The sequence below is a fragment of the Mauremys reevesii genome, unplaced genomic scaffold (assembly GCF_016161935.1).
Source record: "Mauremys reevesii isolate NIE-2019 unplaced genomic scaffold, ASM1616193v1 Contig4, whole genome shotgun sequence".
Classification (NCBI taxonomy): domain Eukaryota; kingdom Metazoa; phylum Chordata; order Testudines; family Geoemydidae; genus Mauremys; species Mauremys reevesii.
In genome coordinates, this window is record NW_024100851.1 from 1709362 (window position 1) to 1727578 (window position 18217).

Here is an 18217-nt window from a genome sequence, read left to right on the forward strand (position 1 = left end):
CAATGGAGGGAGAGAGTGCCATAGGACACAGGGTCGCCCCAGTCCTGGACAGGTCTCTCAACTGGTAAACAATTACATCAAGCCTTTATACCTTTGTTACAGACAATTTCTAGCAATAATACAGACAGTAAAAAGCAACAACTACATTTTGTTTATACATAGCAGAAAGGCTTATCTTATTTGTCTCAGTCCTAAGAAAAAGCAAGCCTGCATTTTGGTTAGTGATTGCAAGGTCGTAATAACTTTGTACACAGTTCTTGTCCTGTCGCCTCGCACTATCCTTGCTCCTACAAGTCTCACGTCATTAGGGTTACAGTATGGCCTGACTCTTGCTAACTGACTAACATGCATTAAAATCCCCTTCAAATCCTTATTGAAGCTTTCCCTGCTTCCACATCACTAGTGCAGCATTGTAAGACACAGCCCAGGCTGGAAAGATAAGAGGACAGAGCAGTTCCACAGTTTGGGATTGTACCCTGCGGATCCCACCACACAGAGACCCTGCTGTGACCAGCCGTGGTAATACTGTGCTTAGTGCTCTGCCTTGTAGCTTCAACAGCTGCACATGCAAGATGAGTTACAGTGACCTTGACCTTGTTTCCATGTTTATCCAAAGCCTCCTTTTGACAGTTGTCAGCAAAAAGACCCGTTTCTTTTGCAAGCATTTGTATGGCTAGCCAGAGTCGAGCTTCTCCATTAACAAAAAAGATTGACCAAAACGTGACAAGAGGAGGCACGTTCAGCAAGGCAGCACTGGATGCTGGATCCTGAATCTGCTCTTTATCCAGCAGCTCTCTTGGCAAGCTCTGCCATGGTGCCACGCTCTGGGACTTCTCCCCGAACTGCTCCATTTTTCAATAACAATAACATGAAAGGTGAAAGGACAGTCATTCTCCATTTCCTGCAAGCCCTGCAGAGAACCCTCTAGAAGGGGCTCTGTGCACAGATATCCCCAGTGAATTGCATGGGTGCCCAACACAGGGTCTCCTGTCACAGCAAATTGCAGCGGAAGCAACCTCCTTGCCAATGCCAATAGCCTTTTCATCAACACCAGACTGAGGATTTGATTCTCTCCAATGCTCCGTTGGAAAGAAGCCTTTTCCTTCACAAGCAATTACTTGGATTGTCAAGGGAGGTCTCTTCTGTTTCCTAGGAAGACAGGAAAATGTGAGCAGAGGAGACAAAAGCTATAGAACAAGGCACTACTAGGAGTTGAACCCAGGATCTCCTGTTTACTAGACAGGAGCTTTAGCCTACTAAGCCATGGTGCCTTCCCCAGCAGGCCATTTGCAACCACTCCACTTGATGGTCCAAGACTACACCTTCAAATTCCAAAGTAAAAATGTTCCCCATTTCCCTCAAGACTTGCAGACCTTGAGCAGGCTGGCTCAGTGCACAGAAAGCCACAGCTGAGCTGACAGAGGGCTTCTAACATGTGCTTCTCCCAGCAGCTGCTGTGATCAGATACTGATTAGTGCTCTGTGTTTCACTCACAGCAGCTTCAGCTCAACTCTGAGTCATGGTAACCTTTCCATCAGCTCCAGATTTACCACTTAACACTTTCCAAGACTTAGCAAGGAAGGGTCTCTGTGTCTTGAACAAGCACTTACAAGGATTGTGCAGTGAGGTCTTTTCTTTTCATTAGAAGAAATAAAAGAAAGGAGCCTGACAGACAAACTAGGTTCAGCAAGGAAGAACTGTCAGGTCAAGCCAGGATCTCCTGGTGAGTAGGAAGGCTCTTCAGCCAGCTCTGCCCAAAGATCACTATCTAGAGGCCACTTCCCACAGAGTCCAGTTATGGTTACAGACCCATCCTGAAATTAGAGCAGGATATTTTAAAGCTTATTCTCACAGTAAAGTAACACAATTCAGCCATGTCGGCACAGAGGAGAAAGCACTCCGTCATTTCATAGTTATTGCTACTGATCTCACTGACAAACTTCCTTTTCTCGGGGCTGCTCCCAGCACTTTAGGGAGTTTTTCCTCTTCTCCCTTCCAGCTGTGGTGACAGGACTGCAGCAGCTCCCCGGATGGCTGGCTTTGCTCTTTCACTTACAACCTTCACTTCTTTGGCTGAAGCTGTGTTTGCCACCAGTTTAATCCGTAACTGAGACCTCAGGTACCAGCAGCTAGTTACAAAGGCTCAATTCCCATTGCCATCAGTGGGAGGTTATCCAGGGCTGCAGGATTTGGCCCATGGACAGTCAAGGTGCTACAGCAGCTACATTCTTACGTGGTGAGTCCTGCAGCCTATTACCAAACTGCTCTGCCATAGTCTGCAGGGGGCCTGACTTGCTGAGAATCTGGCAGAGGAGAGACCCTGGAGCAGAGAAGGAAAATGTCCTCAGCAGTCACAGCTGGCAGGAGCAGCAAAGACTGAGTATCAGACACACTTTTTCACCAGGACAGTAAATGTGCACAACCCCCTGATATATTGTCAATTCACGCCCACACCCAAGGAAGCCCTATTCTGCTCTATTACACTCTCATGGGATGAGAGGGAAGGTCCTCTCATGGGTAAATAACTGATTACAAGGTAGGAATAAATGGTCAGTTTTCAAAATGCAGAGAGGTCAAAAGTGGTGCCCCCCAGGGGGTCTGGGACAAGTACTATTCAACATATTCATAAATGATCTGGAAAAAGGGGTAAACAGCGAGGTGGCTAAATTTGCAGATGATCCAAAACTACTCAGGAAAGTTAAGTCCAAAGCAGCCTGCAAAGAGTTACTAAAAGAGCTCACAAAACTGGGTGAAAGGGCAACAAAATGGCAGATTTGTTGATAAATGCAAAGTGATGCACATTGGAAAACATAATCCCAACTATACATATAAAATGATGAGGCCAAAAATAGTTGTTGCCACTCAAGTGAGGGATTTTGGAGTCACTGCGGATAGTTCTCTGAAAACATCCACTCAGTGTGCAACGACGGTCAAAAAAGCAAAGAGAATCTTGGGAATCATTAAGAAAGGGATAGAGAATAAGACAGAAAATATCATATTGCTTATGGCCGACCACATGCATTGGCCTCCCCTCAGGCAGGGGACTTATAGGCCCTTCTGCCAGTTGGTGTTGGCAGCAGCAAGGGCTGGGTTCAATGTCTAGGGGAGGAGAGCAGCAGAGAGGGAGGAGGAGAGAGAGTCCCAAGAGCAGAGTGCAAACCGACCAGCTGAGGGTCTCACAGGAGTCCTGAAATAACAGTAGCTCCAGGTCCCATCAGGGCCGCCCAGATGGTGGAGTAAGTGGGGCAATTTGCCCTGGTCCCCGCAGGGGCCCCCACAAGAATTTTTTGGGGCTCCTGGAGCGGGGTCCTTCACTAACTCCAGGAGCTCTGGAAAACTCTCGTGGGGTCCGGGCCTCCGGAGATTCTTCCACTCTGGGTCTTGGGCGGCAATTCGGCGGCGGGGGGTCCTTCATGAATGAAAAGTGACTTCATTGAAGTGTTGAAGTGCCTTAATGAAGAGAAAAGATTGGGTATGAAAGGGCTCTTTAATCTCGCAGAGAAAGGCATAACAAGACCCAATGGCTGGAAGGTGAAAAGAGACAAATTCATATTACAACTAAGGCACAAATATTCAACAGTGAGGATGATTCACCACAGGAACAAGCTACCAAGGAAATTGGTGCATTCTCCATCTCGTGACGTCATTTCATGAAGACTAGATGTCTTTCTGGAATGTGTTTGCCCCAAAAGTAGCTCTTGTGTCCTACAGGAGGCCTGCGATACGCAGGGGGTCAGATTAGATGCTCTAATGGTCTCTTGCCATAAAGTCGACTAATTTCTGAAAATCTGAGGGTAGCATTGGGAGCAGCGTCTGATGTTTCCCTGCCTAGCCGGCTTGCTGCCTAGAACGAACGCTCCTTGAGTGGGGTGATCCACAGGGAGTAGATCAAACCTGCAAAGTGCCTGGCCAGGGGCAGGACGTTAACCCAGCAAGGGAGGGGTGTGGCAGTGACATCACAAAGGCCTTTTGCAGGACCTCAGCCTATTGGTCCAAGGTGGTGGGGAGGTGGTGACCTCACAGAGAGATGCTGACATCAGCCAGGCAGGACAGGGGCGAGGGGCCAGGGAAACCTCAGAGACCCCTGTGGCTTTGCTTCAGCAAGTCTCCTTCTCCAGGTCTCTCTCTGAGGACTGAGAGAGTATTCGGGTTCACGGACGTGAGTGCCAGAAGGAACCTCTTTCGAGTTTTCTCCTTCCCTTTTAGTGATTTTACTAGAAAACAGCCGTCCCTGTTTAGAAGGTAAGAGCCTCCTCGAGGGAAGGGGTGTCCTGGGGGTGTCACAGTTCGGATGCCGGTGCCCCCCCCCCACAATGTAAGGAAGCTCCCGCCGCCTGCTCTGTGTTCGCAGGGCGGGAGAGAGCAGCATCCATGGCAGTGATTTGCTCCTGGCTGCCGGAGCAGAGCAGCAGGCTCAACTGTGAGAACTTCCCAGAGCGATGAAAGGGGAGGGGCCCATGGCTCTGTAGCAGGAATGCAGGGCAGGCGAGTTCACGGCGGGCATTGTGGGATACTGGAGGAGGCCAGTTATGGTGATATAATGAACAGCAGCGTCTACTCTGTCACTTTAAGTTTGCTGCAAAAAGCTCTAGACCTCTCATCGAAGTCGTTTTATTTTGTCACCAAAACAGGGCAGTTTTGTCGCCAGACATGGCATTGCAGTGTGTGCACCAGCCACAAGCTGCCGACCGAGGGAGCGTTGTGTGTTTTTCACACACCTGAGCAATATAATTCTGCTGAAACAACTTTGTAGTGCAGACCTGGCCAAAGATTCACTCACACACAACTTGCAAGGAAAACCTCACCTGCTGCTCTGCTTTGCAGAATCCAAACACAAGTAAAGCTTGTCAGGCCCCTGTAACAATGGCAGGAGTCAGGTGTGGGCAGGGCCGGCTCTGGCTTTTTTGCCACCCCAAGCAAAAAAAAATGGGGTGGGGCCACCGGAGCAACAAAACAGGGGGGGAAAAACGGCACGGGTGGAGCGGCAAGCGGGGGTGTGTGGGGGGGATACGGTGCGGCTGAAGCAGCAAAGCGGGGGGGACACAACGTGGCTGGAGTGGCAAAGTGGCGGGGGGACAACACAAAAACGGTGGGGCTGGAGCAGCAAAGCAGGGGGATGGGAGGAAGAACAACGGCGCGGCCGGCAAAGCAGGGGGAAAAAAAAAAAAAAACCCTACAGGGCGGCCGGAGCCAGGGGACTCCCTGTGCTGCAGAGTGCGCGCCCGGTCTAGTGGGGGGGAAGGGGAGGGAGCGGGGGGAGAGAGAAGGGGGGCGGCCAGCGCTTCAGGGGGGCACTCACCACGCGGCCCCGACCACCACACTGCCTGGTACCCTCACTCCTCTAGACTAACCAGTCCTAATATACTGTAACATGGTTATATTCCACCTCCTTCACTGGTCACACCCAACAAAATTAATTATACAGCAGACAGAAACAATCACAGACCCAGACAGAGACCATGCAAATAAACATACAAAACAATACAGAAGGGAGGATTTCACAACTACATCTATACAGACATAAGGGTTTTCCAGCTGTGTCTATTGATAAGTGAGTTCTTGCCAGACAGGATGCTACCAAACTAAGTTTCCCTTTCTCTGGAGGTGATGGAATATCAGGACAGGATTGTATTCCTAACAGCCCAGTAGCACCTTATTTCAATGTGACTAGTTGGGAATGTGAGGATGGGACCATACACTTCCCAGCTTATGGCTGCCTTTGCTGCTTAGCCGAAGAACCAGGCCTCAGACTGTCACAGTAAGAGAAGGCCATTACACAGACAGACAGTGATTTTTTATTCTCTCTTTTATATCTTTATAACTAGCTAAGTGATAAAAATACACCTAAATTCTTAAAGTACAGGCCTCTGCAGACAGGCCTGAATCTCTGTATCCTAACAGTCCTCGAGGTCAGACAGCCTCTGGGTAAGGGGGTGGGGACTCAGATCCTTTCTACAGCCAATTCCACCAGGGTTGTGTATAAACCAGGGAAGTTCCCCACAATAGCCAGACCAGATGCCCCCTGTACACTTGTGCTCTGTCTTCATTGCTTCTCTCTCTCCCTTCCCCCCACCTCTGCTGCTCCCCCTCTGGGCTTTCTCAGCACCTGGCCCCACAGCACTTCCTGGCAGCCAGAGACTGCGTGTTCTAGGCCTGCTCCTGCGAATGTGGCCTCTTTCCTGATTGCTGAGGAAGGGAACCTTTCCAGGAAATGGCCACAGCTTCTGGGAATCTCTGTGTGGCTGTGAACAGGGTTTGGCTCCTGGCACACAAGGCAACTTAAAAGCTGAGCACCCAGGCAGGGGCTTGAACCCTGGACCTTCAGATTAAGAGCCTGATGCTCTACCAACTGAGCTACCTGGGCTTGTTAGGAAACATCTTCACCATTCACCACAAGAGTGATTATCCCAGTGTGCAGGCAAGAGTGAGCAGGCAGGCAAAAGAGAGGCAAAAAAGTCCCAGGAACCCCTCCTCTTTTTCTGCACAGCCACTGCCTGTCAGCAGGATTCCACCTCCTCCTCCTCAGGGAGACTAAATCTCTGTGCCTAGACAGCCAGTCCATCCACTGCACCTCAATCCCCCATGACCGAGCCTCCCTGCCAAAGCCCTGCACCTGGCTCCATACAGTTAAGTCTCACTTGTCGCTGGGAACTTAATTTCTTGTGCCTAGAGTGTCTCAGCCCCCTCAGTAGATGACCTGAGAAACATCAGCAGCCGCCCTGCATGCCGGTCTGTGGGTGGCCTTCAGTGGGGTTCAGCACAGCAGGGAGCAGGCTGGCCCTGTGGCTGTCTGCTGGCCACACATAGGCATGGTCCTCCCCTCCTCTCGCCCTGACCTCCGCTGCTTTTAAACCTTCCCTTGGAGCTGTCAGCACCAGCCGCCTCTGCTCCAGGTGCCCAGAGGAGGAGAGGTGCTGGGCTCCCACCTGCCCAGCCCTGCTTCCTTCAAGCACAGTGGCAAGTGCCAGACTTGTGGGCACCAGGTGAAGCCGTGAGAATCCCAACCCTCAGGTGCCAGTTCTAGAGCCCTGACCCATCCAGCAGGAGGGGAAAAAATGGTTCTTGCAGAGCTGGAGACAGGGAAGTGGAGCAGTATGAGCTTGTGGGCTTTACCACAAGGTCCCACTGACCAGCTCATGCTCACTGACCAGCTCATGCTGCCTTCTCTGGCCATCAGTGACCCTCATGGGGCCCCTTACTAAAGCTTAGTGGGGGTTTTGGTTGGCTAGTTCCCAGTCCCAGTAGAAGGGGAAAGGGCCAATGGGAAATCAGGACCCTGAGACTGACAGGCCCCTGGGCAATGGGGAGAGGCCAAAGCTCCAAGTTAGCCACACTGACAGGCCAGGCAGTGTAATGAGTGAGTCACCAGGCAGGGGGGTCCCATCCTCCGTGGGAGCTGGCCCTGCCTGGGCCAGAGTGGGACAGAGCTAAGGAGAGAGCAGGAGCCCGAGAAGAGCCGGGGAGCAGAGCTGGGCAGGTGTAGTGCCAGAAACTGCTCCCCGTAGGACTTTGCTACCTGCAGCAGTTACTGAGACCTGAGGTTTTTCTTATTTGCTGACTTGTCCTAATTGGCTAAAACTTGACAGTGGTAGGAGATGGAAGCATAAAGTCTTCGTCCTCCAAGCGACCCTGCCTGGTGTCCATCTGTATCTATTACCTCTTAATACCGGATTGTAAAAAATAGAGTGAGGTCATTTAAACATCATTTATTTTGCAGCTTCATTTACTGTGCTAACAAAGTAGCATCCTGACACCGATACTTCTGCCCATGTGACCTGTGGGTTGGATTCATTTTAGTGGGACACGGGACATGTGGAGGATAATTTAAACTCTTAATTTCCTTAGGGTTTCCCTTCAATATACTTCTCTGCTGGTGCAATTTCTGACCATTGCACGTCTATTGTATTTATTACAATAGCACAAGTAAGTCACACAAGTGACATAGTCTAAGGGCTTGGCTACACTTGCAAGTTAGAGCCCATTAAAGCAGCCCCGGGTGCCCTAACTCCTGAGGTGTCCACACTCGCAAGGCACATGGAGCACCTGGGCTGTGCAGCTGGAGCGCTCCTGGTAATCCACCTCCATGAGAAGCATAAAGCTCGCTGAGCCCTGCTGAAATACCCGGGCATCAGTGTGGATGATGTGTTGCGTCACTGCACTGTGTTTGGCCTCAGGAAATGTCCCATAATCCCCTGAAGTCAAGTGCCCACTCTGGTCATTGTTTTGAAATCGGCTGCAGGCATGCAGATATCCCCTTTCAAAGCTCCGTTTCTGACAGCCGGCTGCTTATCTGCTCTGGGACAAAGCAACCATTAGTGTGGAATGCTGCTGCTGTTGTGAGTGTGTATGAGGGGAGGTGGGGGTCTGCTGCTCTCTGAACACACAAGACAGCATGCTGACACACTCTCAGCCCCCCAAACACACTGTTGCTCCCCCCACGTTCACACAACACACTCCCTGTCACACTCCACCCCCGTCCCCCATTTGAAAAGCACGTTGCAGCCACTTGCACACTGGGATAGCTAACACACTGCACTGCTCTCTGTGGCATTGCCAGAGCTGCTAATGTGGCCACTCCAGTGCGCTTGCAGCTGTCAGTGTGAACACACGGCAGCGGTTTCCCTGCTGTGGTTTAACTCCCAGCGCTCTACCTCTGCAAGTGTAGCCAAGCCCTAAATTTCCCAAACCAACCCAACTCAGTAACTGCCCTCCACCGCCACATGCAGGGAGTAAGGGCACCGTGGAGCACACGCCGCACTTACTGGCACAGCCTTGTGCATGCTGGGGTGGCCACCTCCCCATTGATGAGACCTGGTCCCACCATCTCCGCGGAGCTCCAGTCTGCCCTGCTGCCATCTCTATCTGTGTTGTCTTCTCTAGCAGTTGACTGGAAGGTGAGCACTGGCCGCATGCCATGTAGCCGTGTTGTCTCGAAGGGCGAAAGCAGGAGGAATGGTGCCTTCATAGCCCACCTAATATTCCATAACATAGTTAAGGAAAATATTTCTCAATGAATTCTCAGTAAAAGGTCAGTAGCAGCCAGTGTCCGCATCATTGTACGAGCATTGGTATTTTCTTGAAATTTGTCAGACCAACCTAACTAACACCTAACACACATTTGAAGTTCTTCTTTTCACACTGTTGCTCATTCTCAGGTTCTGCTTTGTCTCCAGACAGATCCATTCTCTTTCAGGACGGCCTTGCTCTTTCTGTCTGTGTCACTCACTGAGGTGTCGGAGTAAACACTCCCCTTCCTTCTATTCTCAGACAAACACTAGTATTAAGTGTTTGCTACTGATGGGTCTAGAAAGGATTTGTCAAGTGGAAGATGCTGTTTCTGGGGGATTGCTCCCAAGATCCAGTACTTTGGGTTCAAATGTCTCCCAGCTTCCTTGGGGAAAATAACACCAAGGCTTTGTTGCAATATACAGGAAGGAAGGAGTTTTTCCACCCCAGATGGGACTTGAAACCACAATCTCTGGCTTAGGAAGCCAATGCCTTATCCATTAGGCCACTGGGGCCCGGAAGAGAAGGGTGGAAATTCCCTCTCAGGATTGCACATTCCTCATATTCACTCAGACGCCAAATACCCCATTTAATGGCCTTACAGAAACGTCTGCATCCCCTGGCAGCGAGGCACCTGGGCAGGTGGCTGACAGAGCTGAGCACCACCTTTCTGCCAGCCATCGTTAGAGAAGAACCCCACCCTAGAGTCACCCCTCCCTCCTTCAGCACCTCCACGGCTGTGGCTCTGAGTGGCAGTAGGATGATTAGGGAGTGAATCCGGGGCTGGAAGGGGGGTAAGGTCGGCCTGTAAGGAGGAACCGGGTGGAGCAGACCCAGGGGGAGGCTGTGGGCTGCTGGTCGGTTGTTGGGATCCGAGCTCTAGATCAAAGCTGCACAGTGACCTGACACCCAGGGTTATAGGGCCGACATAGTGACCCCCTTACTGGCCTCGGTGACCCCCAAACCCTTGTTACTAAGGGCACTGAGGAGTCTCTGTCCTTTAATAACTTCTGGGAGGTCCCCAGCAGGCTGCGGGCGTCAGCCGCCTCCTGCCTCACAGGTTAGACTCTTGGTGCTGTGCCCGCCGCCCCCTCGCTTGCAGGCCCAGTGTAAGAAGCAGGAGGCCCGGTGCTGGCAGAAGAGGGTTTTGATTAATCGACCTCTGTGTGATGGGCACAGGACGCTTCCACTCAGTAGCACAGCTGGGGGGAGCAGGGAAGCAGCTAAGGGCACCGGGTTCCTCCGGTGGGGGTGTGGAGCAGCCGTTCGTTTTCCTGTTCGCACTCCTCTGCGGTGTGAAAATCGGGGAGGGGAGGCAGAAGCCCCACTTCCCTCCAGAAATGACGTCCAGTGGGGGAAGCCAGGACAACGGGGGTGGGGTGGCAAGTGGTGGCCAGACTCTCCCCACGCCACTGTCCCCCAGTCCCCTTCCACCACGAGGTCAACCCGGGCACTAGGGCAGGAACGGGGTGAGGCAGCAAGTCAAGCTGAGCAAGGCAGGCAAAAGCGAGTCTTGTCTTCATGGGCCACTCCCAATGACGTCCTTTTTGTGTGCAACTTCTGCAAAAAACATCACGGACAGAGAAGCAATAGGCCAAAACACTGCTTTACAGCTGCCAAAGTAGCTCAGTTGGGAGAGTGTTAGGGCTTGTCTACACTACAGGACTATTTCGAATCTACTTAAGTCGAATTTGTGGATTCGACCTTAATAAGTCGAATTTGTGTATCCATACTAAATCCACAAATTCGAACTTCTGAGTCCACATTCACGGGGCCAGCTTCGACTTTGGAAGCGGTGCACTGTGGGAAGCTATCCCACAGTTCCCGCACTCCCCGCTGCCCATTGGAATTGTGGGATTTCCCCCCAATGCATGCTGGGGGGAAAAATGTGTCGAGGGTGGTTTTGGGTAACTGTCGTCATTGAACCATCAATCATGCCCTCCCTGTTTTCCTTGAAAGCGCCGGCGGGAAATCTGTTCGCGCCCTTGTCTGGTCGGTTACAGCGCGGACGCCACAGCACTGCGAGCATGGAGCCCGCTGCGATCATCGCTGCACTTATGGCCGTTGTCAACTCCTCGCACCTTATCGTCCACCTCTTCCACAGTCAGCTGCTGAGAAACCGGGCGAGGAGGCTCCGGCAGCGCGGTGAGGAGAGTGGCACAGACCTCTCAGAAACCAGGGTACGCCGGGCAGTGGAGATCATGGTGGCAATGGGTCACGTTCATGGTGTGGAACGGTGATTCTGGGCCCGGGAAACAAGCACAGACTGGTGGGACCGCATAGTGCTGCAGGTCTGGGATGACACAGAGTGGCTGCGAAACTTCAGGATGCGTAAGGGCACTTTCCTTGAACTGTGTGACTTGCTGTCCCCTGCCCTGAAGCGCCAGGACACATGGATGCGAGCAGCCCTGAGTGTGCAGAAGCGAGTGGCCATAGCCCTCTGGAAACTTGCCACACCAGACAGCTACCGGTCAGTAGCGAACCACTTTGGCGTGGGCAAATCTACCGTGGGGATTGCTGTCATTCAAGTAGCCCACGGAATCGTTGAGCAACTGCTCTCAAAGGTAGTGACTCTCGGAAATGTCCAGGCCATCATAGATGGCTTCGCCGCGATGGGATTCCCAAACTGCGGTGGGGCTATAGATGGGACTCACATCCCTATCCTGGCACCAGCCCACCAGGCCAGCGAGTACATTAACCGAAAGGGCTACTTTTCAATGGTGCTGCAAGCTGTGGTGGACCATAGGGGACGTTTTACCAACATCAACGTCGGGTGGGCGGGCAAGGTTCATGACGCGCGTGTGTTCAGGAACTCTGGTCTGTTTAGATGCCTCCAGGCAGGCACTTTCTTCCCGGACCACAAAATAACGGTTGGGGATATGCAGATGCCTACAGTGATCCTCGGGGACCCGGCCTACCCGCTAATGCCCTGGCTCATGAAGCCCTATACAGGCGCCTTGGACAGTGAAAAGGAACTCTTCAACTACCGGCTGAGCAAGTGCAGAATGGTGGTGGAGTGTGCTTTCGGACGTCTCAAGGGGAGATGGCGGACCTTACTGACTCGCTCGGACATCAGCGAAAAGAATATCCCTGTAGTTATTGCTGCTTGCTGTGTGCTCCACAATCTCTGTGAGAGCAAGGGCGAGACCTTTTTGGCCGCTTGGGAGGTTGAGGCAAATCGCCTGGCTGCTGTTTACGATCAGCCAGACACCCGTGCTGAGAGAATATCCCAGCGGGAAGCGATATGCATCAGGGAGGCTTTGAAAGCGAGTTTCCTCACAGAGCAGGGTAACCTGTGACTGTCCACTTGATTTTAAGAGAGCCTGATCATAAACCAAGTTTCCCCCACTTCTGAAGGACGTTTTAAAACTAAGGACATGTTTTAGTAATTAATAATAAATCTTTCGTTGACTTTGCATTTCTGTTTCTTGGTTGAAACATGGAAGCATTCTGTGCTGGGTAAGGTGTGCACTGATGGGTGGGTTTGCAGGAAGGGGCGAGGGGTGCCGTCTTTGGATAGGGGTTAACATGACGGCTGTGGGTTTGGGCGTTGGAAGGGGTGAGGGGTGTGGGGGAAGGGTGAGTATCTGCCCCTGGATGAGGTCTCTTTTTGGGGCTCAGGGCACCGGGGAGGATCGTGACTACGGTCCAAGTGCATGTGAAGGGAAGCCTTCCTTTACATTCGGGGATGGCAGGCACCAGGACCCTGCACAAGCATACACATCAAGGAAAGACCCGGGGCAGCATACACCACACAGACTGTCCCTGGTGCCTAGTGACTGCAGTCTGTGTGTGCCCTGCAGTTGACCCTGCAGCCAAGTCTGTAGCATGGCACTGTGGGCTATGCACTGAAATTACAATTCCCCCCCCCCACACACAGAACAACAGAAAGTCTTCTGACACCAGAAACGTGACGGAAACAGTGAGTAACACCAAACCGCTTTTAATAATGTAGTACACAGTGGGGGGTTTGAACTTGGAGTTGGGACTGGTTGATGCTGTAAGGAAAGAGCTTGTACAAATTTACAGCACAAGAGTTGTCTCGAACATTATCGGTGTGCTGCGGTGCAGGGACAGTTCTCACGGCCCCTACCGCCCCTCCTTCTTGTAACTTTGGGTGAGGGGGGGACAGGACTTCTTGGCGTTGGAGGGTGGTTGCAGATGCACTGCAGGGGGGCTCTCTCCTCCTGCCTGCGGTCTTGCAGAACATCTACAAGGCGCCGGAGCGTGTCCGTTTGCTCCCTCATTAGACCAAGCAGCGTTTGAGTCGCCTGCTGGTCTTCCTGCCGCCACCTAGCCTCCCGTTCCAGGTGTGTGCGATGCTGCTGACACAGGCTCTCCCTCGACTGTCTCTGCTCTGCCGCCTCCGCTCTGGAGCTGGCCATCAGTTCCTGGAACATGTCGTCCCTTGTCTTTTTCTTTCGGCGTCTAATCTGAGCCAGCCTCTGCGAGGGGGATGCCGGGGCAGTCCGGGAAGGAGCCGAAGCTGTGTGATGCGAAAAAGTAGGTGATTTCCTTGAACAAATACATGTTTGCCAACAGTAAACACAGTCTAGTCAGTTTCAGTTAAGAAGACCAAAGAGGAACCAAGTCTCAGGAGATCTCAGAACTAGTCCGAGATTTGAATACGCTCTCATTGGGCGCCATTGCACTGGATAGCGCACAAGCGAGAGAGACAGCTGCATCCCTCTTGCACAAAGTCCTGGTAAGCCTTACAGTACAGAGTGCTTATCAGTTAGTGCTTAGCTGTGCTCTCCGCTGGAGGCAATGTGCAAAGCAGAAAAGATGACCGTTTTGCAGCACCTCCCACCAGTGAACGGGAAAGATCCCTGTATGCTTTTCCTCTGTGGCCTCCAACACGTGGCTGTTAAGCGAGGGTCATTCTTATGCAAAGTAAAAGTCTGTTAAGCGAGGGTCATTCTTATGCAAAGTAAAAGTCTGTTAAGCGAGGGTCATTCTTATGCAAAGTAAAAGTCTACCATTTACAATAGTAACAGTACACTAATTCCACTAATTAGATGCAGCACTTCCACAACGACATCACCCTGAGGCGTGTCAGGAGGACTCAGAGAGCGGATGCTCACAGAAGCCCTGCACAGACCAGGACCATACGCTGCCATGCTCGTCGGCGATGGTCCCCCTTTACCTGAGGATGGCCTGGCGCGGAAGAGTGTGCTTCAATGGAGCACCCAACAAGGCACCTCTACCAAGGAACCTCCTGCTGAGGCTTTTCCAGCTGCTCTCTGAGAGCTTTTTTGAACTGTCCCCAGAGGACTATTGCTCCATTCCTATGGGTGTAGACCTGCTGTTTGTATAGTTTCATATTTAAAAATTTTTATATAGTATTTCTATTTTTTATATATATCCCTGTTTCTTAAAAAAATAAATGTTTCCCTGTTTGTAGCACTTACCGCCTGATCCTTCCCCTGATTCCAAGTCCGGGTTAATGGGCGGGGACGGTTGGTAGGGGATCTCTGTGAGGGTGATGAAGAGATCCTGGCTGTCAGAAAGCGGGAGTGGGTTCGATGTCGCCTGCGCCGTCCTCAAAAGACCCTTCCTCATCTTCCCCATCGGCGAACAGGGAGGGGGAACTGTCCCGGTACACTATTCCGTCCTCAGAGTCCACCGTCACTGGTGGGGCAGTGGTGGCAGACCCACCTAGAATGGCATGCAGTGCCTCGTAGAAGCGGCATGTCTGGGGCTGGGCTCCGGAGCGTCCGTTTGCCGCTCTGACTTTTTGATACCCTTGTCTTAGGTCCTTCACTTTCACGCGGCACTGCATCGCATCCCGGCTGTATCCTTTGTCTTTCATGGCTTTAGAGACCTTCTCGAAGGTCTTCGCGTTCCGCTTGTTGGAGCGCAGCTCCGAGAGCACAGACTCCTCGCCCCACACAGCGATCAGATCCTGGACTTCCCGGTCAGTCCATGCTGGGGACCTCTTTCTATTCTGGGATTGCCCGGACTCCTCTGCTGGAGAGCTCTGCATCGTTGCAGGTGCTGCGGAGCTCGCCCCGATGTGCAACCAGAACGTCAGATTCAAACCGCCCAGACAGGAAAATGAATTCAAATTCTTCGCGGGTCATTTCCTGTGTGGCTGGCCAGAGAATCCAAGCTCGGACTGCTGTCCAGAGCGTCAACAGAGTGGTGCACTGTGGGATAGCTCCCGGAGCTGCTAAGTTCGATTAGCATCCACACCAAGCCTAATTCGAGCTAGCAAGTGCGAATTTAGCGTTACTCCACCTGCCGGGGTGGAGTACCAAATTCGAACTAAAGAGCCCTCTAGTTTGAATTAAATGGCTTCCTGGTGTGGACGGTTGAGCGGTTAGTTCGAATTAACGCTGATAAATTTGAATTAAAGTTCTAGTGTAGACCAGGCCTGACTGAAGATCTAAAGGTCCCTGGTTCAATCCCAGGCTTTGGCAGGCCTTTGGATCTTTCCTTGGGCAGGGGTGGCTTGTTTTCAGGGAGGCCAGCAGCACCTTTATCTGAGGCAAGTACCTGATTTTGAGCTCCCAAACAGGATAACAGAGAGCATGGGCTTCTTCCCCTAGTTGGCCCACCTGACCTATAACGATGAGAAATGGGAGCTGTCTTTCCCACATGACTTATTTGTCGACCCCATCCCCAAGCCCAAGCTGGCATAGCTAGCGCAGACTGGGCAGTTCATTGCATGAGAGACACTGTCCCAAAGCAGGACTAATGCTTAGAGCTGGTTATCAGTGATTTCAGATCTGCTAGTCTGCAGCAAGACTCTCCATTAAGTCTTAACCAGCTCTGTTATTACACAGGGAAGAACAAAAGGGTGAAATGGGGCCTGGAACCCTTAAGAAGAATCCACCCCACCGAGTACAACACTTGTCGCTACCTGCTCTCAGCCCCACTGAGAATGTTTTGGGGTCACTCCTTGCCTGTATCAACCTAGGGGTTTTGGAGAATCCCCATTAACAGGTGCTCCAGTGGCACAATTGGTTAGTGCACAGTACTTATAGGGCAGTCCTGAGAGGTGCTATGCTGAGGTTGTGAGTTCAAGCCTGGCCTAGAGCACTGGTTTTCATTAACCAAGTGGCTTCACCCCCTTATTTACTCCTCTGGAATGTAGAATTCCAGCCCAGGGGACACTGAGGCAGGGCAGGAGTCAAAAATGCCCCCTTCACTTATTACCTCCTCTCCAGAGCGCAGGTGAGAATCTACCATCCTTTCTCCCCCACCAGCCCCTGTGCCAGGATCCCTCAAGCAGAGCCTGGAGTCCTGCCCATCCTTGACCCCTGAGCCTGGAGGGAGAGAAGCAAGGAGCCATTGTTAGAGGGCTTTCCCTTCCCCCGCCCACTTCCCGCCCATCTCCTCATTCCCTTCATGGACCCCTGGGATGTGAGTAATTCTGTATTTGAGTGGCTCTCCCTCCCGGCCAATGAGCTTGGCGTAGACTAGCAGGGAGGGAGGAGGAAAGGGATTGTGCTCCAGTGAGAGCTCAGAAAGAAAGGTGCAGGTCCCCCACTAGAGCCCAGCCCAGCAGAGCACAGCAAGCTGGAGAATGTGTGTATGGGTCTGACTACTTCTCCCCTGCTCTTCCATTTGAGCTAACTTCCCCCAGCTGTCTCCAGCCTCCCAGTCAGCGCAAGGGGGAGAAGGGCCGGGGAGGAAGAGCTTTGTGCTCCACAAGGGCTGGCTTTTTGGGAGGCCAAGCGGGTAGAGGGATGGAGGCCACTGGAGGAGCTGAGCCGGCTGACTGTCCATGGCTTCTAAAAGAAGGGCAAGAGAAGGTCCCGCGGCTGCCTTGCCACTGGAGAATGCGGGCATTGATCCCACTGCCTCTCGCATGCGAAGCGAGCGCTCTACCACTTGAGCTAATTCCCCTACCTTAGCCAGTGATGTCTTGATCCATCCATTCGATAATGGAGGCCACATCGTTCCCCGCGCCAGCCGGTTACTCCTTCCAAAAGGGTCAGGCAAGGGAGTGTTTCCCATAGGGTGGCTAGCTCAGCTGGTTAGAGTGTGGTGCTAATAACTCCAAGGTCATGGGTTCAAGCCCCATGCTGGCCACTGTGGGAGGGAGAGGGTGGCTTCTGGTCTTCTGGCTGACTGCTAGAGGTGGCAGAGGCTAAAACCAGATTTCCCTCTAGGCTCAGCTTCAAAGTTACAAAAAACAGGACTAAAACTCCCTCTTATCATAGGGAAAATTCACAAGCTAAAACAAAAAATAATCTAATGCATTTCCTTGCCCTTACTTACAATTTTTGTAATCTTAGATGCTCATTTCAGGTATGTTTTCAGGAGATGTTTTTCCTTCCTGGTCTCTCTCTCCATCCAGAGAGGGAACAACAAAAAGAGTACAAACAACACCCCCCCACCCCCACTGATTTTTTAAGGGTTCAGTCCTGAACAGGACAAACGTATATATTTGAATTTGGCAAAAGAAAGCTTCAGCATCACTGGCATGACAAGCGCAGAGCTCAGAGTCCTCACTGGAACACCACAGGGTATGACATTCTTGGCAGAAAGAATATACACATTGAATTTCTGGCAAGGGACACCCAAAAGAGTCTTGGCAGGACAAAGGGCCTAGGGTTCATTCCTGGCATGACAAGCATATGGGGATTACATTCCCCACAGGGAGACACACAGCTTTAAGGGAACACATGAATTTGGTAGGGCTCTACTAATTAGTCTTAGCTCCAACACCTCGCAATCTGATGACCAGGCCTATCTTAGCAAGCAAGGCTTTCTCTTAGCTGATCACTATTTGCTAGCCCTCTGGTCCCTTGACCATACTCTGGACTTTGGGTCTGGAAAAGAGCTGGCAAAAGCCATAAACCAGGTTGTTATATAAACTGCACATGGCTTCGGTGGAGCTGCGGGAGCAGCGGACCCTCCTCAGGCATGCCTGCGGGTGGTCCACCGGAGCCATGGGACCGGTGACAGGCAGAGCGCCTCCCGTGGCATGCTGCCCTGCTTGAGGTGGCGAAATGTCTAGAGCCACCCCTGCTTCACATTCAGTAATGTCAAAGTTCTTGGTTCAGGCTTGTAGCAGTGATGGAATAAACTGCAGGTTGAAATGAAGTCTCTGGAGTACATCCACAGCTGGGAGGGGTCATTCAGTCCTTTGTAGAGAGCTTCAGTTTGTAGCAAAGTCCCTCCGAGATATGAAGCAGGATTGAAGACAAGATGGAGACGAGGCATGAGCCTTTTATAGTCTCTTGCCATGTGGTCTTTG

General features: G+C 51.9%; 4 non-coding genes across 4 annotated transcripts; 1 reads left to right on the forward strand and 3 right to left on the reverse strand.

The window, feature by feature from the left end:
- Positions 1-6291: 6291 nt before the first annotated feature.
- Positions 6292-6364, reverse strand: TRNAK-CUU. Its single transcript has one exon. It is a non-coding gene; the product is annotated as a tRNA-Lys (tRNA).
- A 3084-nt stretch (positions 6365-9448) lies between these two features.
- Positions 9449-9521, reverse strand: TRNAR-CCU. The gene has a single exon. It is a non-coding gene; the product is annotated as a tRNA-Arg (tRNA).
- Positions 9522-16787: 7266 nt separating this feature from the next.
- TRNAA-CGC lies at positions 16788-16860 on the reverse strand. Its single transcript has one exon. It is a non-coding gene; the product is annotated as a tRNA-Ala (tRNA).
- A 112-nt stretch (positions 16861-16972) lies between these two features.
- TRNAI-AAU lies at positions 16973-17046 on the forward strand. Its single transcript has one exon. It is a non-coding gene; the product is annotated as a tRNA-Ile (tRNA).
- The last annotated feature ends 1171 nt before the right edge of the window (positions 17047-18217 follow it).